The following is an 8,121-nucleotide window of genomic DNA, read 5'->3' on the forward strand; positions in this document are numbered from 1 at the left end:
CCAACTTACATAGGCAAAAACCAGACAATGAGTGTGAAAAAGAAAAAAAAATTCTAACTGCAATAACAGAACCTGTACAGTATTTTCTCCTGTTCTACCACAGCATGTAAAAACACATCCTCTCTGTTAAGGGATGGAGACACAAAGAGTAGGAGATGAAGGACTCTAGACTTGTTATGTCCTCGTTTTTTTATGGCTATTTGTATTTAGCATCCTTTTGTATCTATAAATAACAAGCTAACGTTTCTTAGCTCAATTGTGGTTTTGGTCTTAAATTAGGAAAAATATATTCTATGAAATGAAGGAGAATTCATCAGTGACAAATGAAACAGAAATGCTTCAAATACAGTAAAGCAAGATATTCATCTTCATTTCATAAAAGGTGAAATTTGAGCACAAAAATTCAGTTCATCTTTTTCAGGTTGGAAGAATTTAACTCACCAATGAATGATTATTGCTTCTAGTAATGCTGTCCCACAGTTGGTAAGTGCTACATATTTCTTTCTGGGACTAATGTTTATCATTGCAATTCTGTTTATTTAAATTAAAATTTTATATCACACACATTAGGTTTTGGGGTTTTTTTTGCTTGATCCAAATGATATGATTTAAATTGCTTAATGTCATATGTAGCAAGAGACCATGGTAAGTAACATCAGAAAAACGATTTAATGAAATAATTTGCTGACCAGAGATGTTCAAAGACAAGATACTGATGTCTGAATTGCTGCCTATCTGTAGATAGTGCTTTGTTACCCAAGCTGAAAGCAGTGCTTGAGTTCTCTCTTGATGGTGAGGAGAACGCTCTCTCAAGGCTCAGATTTAATGAAACAGTGTCTTGACTTGACAACTCCTTTGGGTAATTGCTCTTGAAAACTGTTGCCATGATCAGAGTGAGATCCCCATTTAAAACACTCAGCAGCAGAGAAAATTTAAATATGTGGGAAAATCTAAGTGGGACTATTCTTCACATTGAAATGATCTTCAAGCGACTGTAAGGCACAACACTTTCCTTATAAAATGGCCTCCACTGCTCTTCTGTAGTTCAAAGACCTTGCATGCATTTACACAAGGCATTGCAGGATTAAATAAAACACCGTAACATGGACCAAAATGATGTTGGAAACCAAAATTGTTCTCTCCCTTTTGTTTTAAGTCTCTGAGCTGACCAGGCTCCATCATGCATCTTATTTTCTCTCTGAAAAATAAATGAAAATCCTGTGAAGGATTAGCCCCAGTCAGTACCTAAGCACCATATGGCCCCTCACTCACTCCCCTCCCCAATGGGTTGGGGGACAGAATAGGCAGAGGAAAGTCAGATAACTCATGTAACAAGTTAAAGACTAAGAAGTGAAGGAAAGAGAAAAGCATGAAAAAAACCACATACCAAGGCCAAGTGATGAACTCATCTCCTCCCCCTACATGAAGACCGATACTCAGCCAGTCTAAAAACAAGGACTGCCTCCAAGAAAAACCTTCGTCTCCAGCTTTATTGCTGAGCACAACATGATATGGTATGTAATATCCCTTTGGCCAGCTGGAGTAATCTGGTCTGTGCCTTCTCCCAAAATCTTGTGCATCCCCAGCCTCCTCACTGGAGTGGCAGAGTGGGGAAAGTTAAACCTTGACTGTTCAGCAATAGCCAGATGATTTGTGTTTATCAGTGCTGCTTTGCTCACAGGTGCAAAAGATTGCTATGAGGAAAGCCAACTCCATCCCAGCTAGACTCAGCACAGCCTCCAAAGGGATGGTGAAAACGAACTAATCCGAAACTTCTCACAGACACCCACATAGTATACATGACTTCATTTATACACAATTGAAAACATGCCCTGCAGAGTATTTTTCCTCCTAAGATTCTGCCAGGTTCTCAGATGAGAAGTTGTCCATAGGCTTTCTTTATTAACCAGGGTAAGTTTTCTGTGAAGAATTTTCAGGTAGGGTAGAAAACCAGTGACAATGCTAACATATCTACATTCTGCTGAAAGGCAGGTCGAAATTCTCCCTTTTCTAAATTGTCAGTTGCAATCCTATTTGCCACAGCCTTGATGTATCACACGGGCTGCAAAAGTCACTTGCAGAAATCAATCAAAACAGAAGAAAAAACTAAATTTGCCAATGACAAAAAACTCCCCTCTCTCCCATGCAGTAGCTCAACAGTTAAAGTATGCACACAAAATTGAAGAGCCCAGTTTTAAAGCATTACAAAGATTGCAGCAAGTAAAGTATCTTGCTTCTCTCATAGTGTATTCAGGTCACTATCTCCTGAAACTATTTAAAATTTGCAAAGGAGTAGATAATTTATCAGGTCAAGCCCATAAAACATTACCCACATGCTCTGTAGGAAAAGTTAGGCTCACAAGCAAGGCACTGTGCCCTCTGGATTCTTCTCTCACAGCTAATACTTGCCCTTTACAATCTCAAATCCCTGACAAACTCTTCTTCCCTGTGTGGAGAAATAATGACATTTCATTCATTGTATTTCTTCCAGAAATTCTTCTTCCTTCATCATGAAGACTGAAATGTCTTTACTATAAGAGGATTGGACTCAATTAACCATGAATAAGTACTGGCTGGCCTTTGGATGTTTCTTAGGACTGGGACTGAAAATGCTCCAGTTGATAAGGACAGTAAAACAGAACAGCACAGGCTTGGGAAAGCAGATAAAGGATGAAACTGAAGCAAACAGGATGCCAGCTCAGCTCTGCAAGGCTGACAAAGCAGGAGTCATACAAAACAACAGCATTGATCTTACTCAAGGACTGGGGTCAGTGAATGACCCCCTCAAATATTATGATGCCAGACACTAAAGATCACCAAAGAAGACCCCAACAGACCACACAAGGACTTCTGACAAGGAGTGCGACTATGTACAATGAATTAATACATATACATCAAGTAAGAGGGCATGAATAATGAATATGTAATCAGGTGTGCATGATAAAAACTCCATTCAGCTGATGCTGGGGGACTCAGTTAGGGGAAGAATCCCCAGATTGGCAAATGAAGTGCAATAAGGAATGCTCAATTTCTAATATGCAAAACGGTGTTATAAAGTTGCTTCTGGCTGATTTTTTATCACAGAAAGATCTGGCCAGGTACATTCTGATTCCCCCTCAGTTCTGGTCTCATCCATTCGCTGCTCTGACTACCTAGACACAGCTAATCTTGAAGTATCAAGCTGAATTTTCTCTGGCTTAGAGTTGCTTTCTGGAACTATCCATTAATAGAAAGTAAAAAAGTTTTTCTGAGTGTGCAACAGTTCTTCTTTTTGTCTGTTCTGCACTTGCTGAATCTGCAATATTTAATGTAACTGAAGAACTTTGTTCTACTTGTGAAATGAGAAAAAACTCGTAAAAAAGACTATTGCACATAATAATTATTAAAAACATGCAGAGGAAACTTTCCTGCCTTTCTCCTGCAATGCTCAGATACCAAGAGCTTGAGAAATAAAATTTAGAACAAAAGGTATATCCATGAAAAATCTACATTAAAAAGGAAGCAATTTTTAATGAGATATTAAAGCACTATTTTCACTCTATGTGATGGGACATATGGATATTCTACTAACTACTTAAAGATTCAAACCTTTTTAAACAATAAAACTTAATAATTTTTAATATATTTTTTGCCAGGTAATGTGTTTTGAATGTTTGAGATTGGATGTCTTGTTTTTTTTTGCAGTACTGTAACATCTTGAACTCTAATGGAAATAATCCTGAATTGCAGTGACACAAGACTTGTACATTAAAATAATGGCTATTATGAGTTGAAAAGTGTGTTCTGGTGTATGGAACAAGTTTTCACTGAAAACATGTATATTTTCTTATATTACTTATTATTTTTTGTTCATTAAATTTCATTTAAAAATTTTATAGAAGTGTAGTAGATTAGTTTGGCAACTCTAGGCACTAGAACAAGAAATATATTTTTAACAGGAAATGTGTTTGAAACTAATACATGGAACTTCCTCAACTATGGCTTTAAAGCATTTCAGAGAGTTTTAGTAAGATTCACAGAACAAATAGTAGAGAAGACACTGAAACAAAGGAGGTACAGCATAATAGGAAAAAAATTGAAAGTAACTTTTTTTAACAGTCTACTTTCCAAAAAAATCCAAAGAGAAAAGAGAAAAAGGGAAAATTGTGATGAAAATTTTAAAGAGTATTGTGTAACCAAAAAATAACACTAATTTTCTAACCTCATATTTCTTACATTGAAACTTTTTTTGAACTTTACAGTTCACTAGGATGATACTTTTACTACACAAGAAATAATTTATATATTTGGATGTGGCTGTGCCTAATTTTATTTATTAAGTTGTAATTGAATTTTTTGTTGATGTTTTTACTTCCACACAGTCATCAAGATGTTATTTTAAATAATATTTTACCAAATTAATTCTAAACAACTAAATTTACAACCAAATGTTCACCATTTTCAATAAGTATTATAAACAGTGAAAGTAATTTTTAAAATTATTAATACATTTAATACATTGATTTCTAAGCATATGAAGGAATTTAAGAAAATGAGTTCATCATCAGTCTGGCAACTCTAATAGGACGAATGATTCCAGTATAGAGACACAGACTGAGATTACTCAGTTTGCTGCACAATCAACAGTTCTGTATTGGAAAAAACCTCTGAAAATGAGGTTAAAAATATTGAGAAGGAATTTGCAAAGACTTCAAAGCCTTTGTGGTTTAAAGCCTCTGTTAGCACCAGAGAGGAATCTGTCACTGAATATTTTCACCGGAGTCAGGCACAACATTTTCCAGCCTACAATGCCTGACTGGCTGAGTCAGCATGACTGACTGAAGAATGTTATACTGCTAGGAAATTATGGCAGTGGCATACAAACAGGTTGGAAAATAAACACAGGTACAGCATTAATATACAGCCGGAGTTAGTTTCATGTTCCAGACCTCAGCTCTAGATTATTTCACTAACCTATTTCTCTAAGTCTCCTTACCAGAATTATTTCCACTTTTACAGAAAATTGGACAATGAATCATTTGGATACCAAAGTACTTGTGACCTATGGACAGTGATTTGTCATCGGTTTTAGAACAGGTGGCCACATCTCTCCTGAATTACTATCATATTGATCCATTCTGAAGTGTTAGTAGGATTACCTCTCTTCTGGTACTCCTGATCATTTAGAGGGCATTACAAAATCATGCTCTCTCAGATATACTTTCCACAGCCTAAAACATATCATTTATTTCTTGCCTGTCCACTAACTCACATTTTTGGCAACAATTTGCTGAAGCACTCACAATAGTCCGGCAACCCTTATGAATCTTGATGTACAATCAATATTCTTACTATCATTTTGTGGTGTACTCTACCCATGCTACAGCTACTCACATGCTTTGAGATCCCCTTCTGCTCTAATTGCTCCAGCTTCACTCTAGCCTTTGCCTCCCTCCCCTTGCTTGATATGCTCTGTCTTAAAGGAAGAATGTTTACAGGTGTTTCACTGGTACTGAAAAACCGCTGAAGAGGATTTCCCTAGAGCAGAACACAAATACACATCTGAAAAACACTAGCTGCTGATAACCCAGCAGCCTTTCTGTCTTGAAATAGGTCAGATATATGCCTGTAGCTGAAATGCAGTGTGGCAGATATGCAGTCCTTTCGCCAGAAAAATGGTGGGATGCAGTTAGAGATGTTTTATGACACATGCTTACAGTAAGCACAAAAGGAGTACTTTGCTGCAAGGAATTGATTCCTTCACTCAACAGAACACCTGAGAAGAACTTTCTAACGTACCCCAGCATGTGCAAGGCAACAGGAGTGTAAGCAAAACCTCAAACTGCTCTCTGTCTGAAAGACTGGATTCTGGTTCTGATCAGTGAGAGCTGGGACCTAATGGTTAGGGGAAGGATACTGCAGCAGAGATGTCTGCCATTCTGCTCTACTTGCACTGTTTGAGCAACAGTGTCACAGTCATTTGGTAAAAAAAGTTTATACTAACATTTTGAAAAATAAAGAAGTAATGATCAACTTCTCTATCAGCATAAAAATGGAATACTAATCTATCGGGAAACAATGAAATAAGAGGGTAACCACTTGATCTGTTTCTTTGCCTATGTGAGCACTATGTGCCTATGTCAGCACTAAGATTTCAGAAAATGGAACTATCCTGGTTGACAACTGCTGGGTGCCATATCAAACCATAGAGCTGGTAGGTTTTACTATCTTAATTTGTAACAAATACTTTATATTTTGAGGAACTTGTCTCAATTTTGACAGAAATTGTGACTCATTTCATTGTGTGTAGTTATGAAATACTCTGTTTAGTACAAACTAATAGGACTGCAGGCCATGGATGCTTATTAATCTGATTTCTATGCATTTCTATTGCTGTTTAAGTTCATTCTTTGTTAATTAAGTAGAACAATAGAAAGTAAAAATACAGAAATATGAAATGGATACTCCTGTAATTTCGGCTAAGATTGTACTGACAAGGCAATAGATAGTGGGGGGGTTCTCTTGGCTCAGATTACCTAAAATTTCCATGAATGTGTGAATTTGTAAAGCATTGAAACAATTATAAGAACCAGAGTATTCAGATGTTTTGTAATCAATGTGACAGAAAAAGCAGCTGTGAAAATGAACAGCAAAGTGGGTCAAAAGAAGAAAGAGTACTCAAAAGGAAAAATATTACTAAAGCAGTGAATTAGAGGAAAACATTCCATACTCTATACCTTAGGAACAAAGGAGAATAGTTTGGTTTTAAAACTGTGGTACAGTTCCTTCCACCCATAGTGTGAATAAAACAGGCTACACAAATCTGCATTGGAATTCCAAAGTAATGCTGGGAGCTCCCACTGAAAGCCGTTGAACTTTCCTCATGGCAAGAGAGTGCCATCAACTCTGTCCAGTGATCTCTAAAAGACTGCAGCGATGGACTTTCTACCATCACTGTTATGATTTTCTTAAAATTTATCTGAGAAAAGCAAAAGGGGAGTAGGAGAATAAAGAAGTCACTGCGGCATTTTCACTTCTGTTGATGGCTCGCACAACTCTCCCTTGGAGTCTGGGTCTTTGCTGCCCTCATGTGGCTCCGAGCCTTAGGAGTCCTCCCAAGGCAAGAAAGGAGCCTCACTGTGTTCACACCGGGTAAGTGCACCTTTGTTACAGTACATCCAAAATTTACAGCATCCGATGGGATGGAGCTGCACTTAGAAACAGTATATGCACATAAAGAAACAAATTATACCAGGTAGTATTGGCGATTCCTATTTGAGTCCTTATTAATATTTGTTAAGACCTATTTCCATACTATAGCATGCATGTTTATTTTTAATGAGTTTTCATTTCATTTTTTTATGTGCTTGTTATTTCATAAAAATAGCACTGGATGTTGTCAATTAAATCTCAAGTTGTAAAGCTGATTGCTACTAACAAACTTTTCTTATGTGCATTAAGAAATGGATATAAAAATGGCAGTCACTTCAGATATATATATAGATATAATACGTATAAATATATATAAATATACATAGATTATTATACACTAGCATCAGAGATAATAGCTCCTTCTATAATAAAGTCGTTTCAGCTTGCCCAAAACTTCACAGAAGCAAGGATAAAAGGATTTGACAATCAAATACTAGCTAACCGAAATCAACGAGCTTGGATCTCTTTTCAGGAGTACCACTGACTGTGAGGAAAAGCTTGAATCTACCAGAACAACACAGTCTGATGAATATTGACACTGTAGAGGGCTTTGTGCACTTCAAAAGTACAAATTAGTAGCAAATACCCAACAATGGTTCTCCACAGTTCCTGTATTTAGTGTAATGCTTCTCTTGCTAAGTGCTCGCAACTTTACTAAGAGCAATGAGCTGGATTCAGCTAAGAAAAAGTGCTGAACATTCCAAGTCAGCAAGACTTGTAACAGCGTACATATGAGCCAGATTTAACTGAACACTTACTGGGTTTGCGGGGTCAGGTTTTGGTAGTGGGAGGAGTCCAGGTGGGGTTTCTGTGAGAAGCTACTAGAAACTTCTCCATTCCTGGCTGAGGCAATGGTCACTGGGTCCGAGACAGACCCACTGCTGACCAGGGCCGAGCCCATCAGCAGCTGTGACAGCACCTCTGGGAAAG

The sequence above is a fragment of the Zonotrichia albicollis genome, chromosome 1 (assembly GCF_047830755.1).
Source record: "Zonotrichia albicollis isolate bZonAlb1 chromosome 1, bZonAlb1.hap1, whole genome shotgun sequence".
Taxonomy (NCBI): Eukaryota; Metazoa; Chordata; class Aves; order Passeriformes; family Passerellidae; genus Zonotrichia; species Zonotrichia albicollis.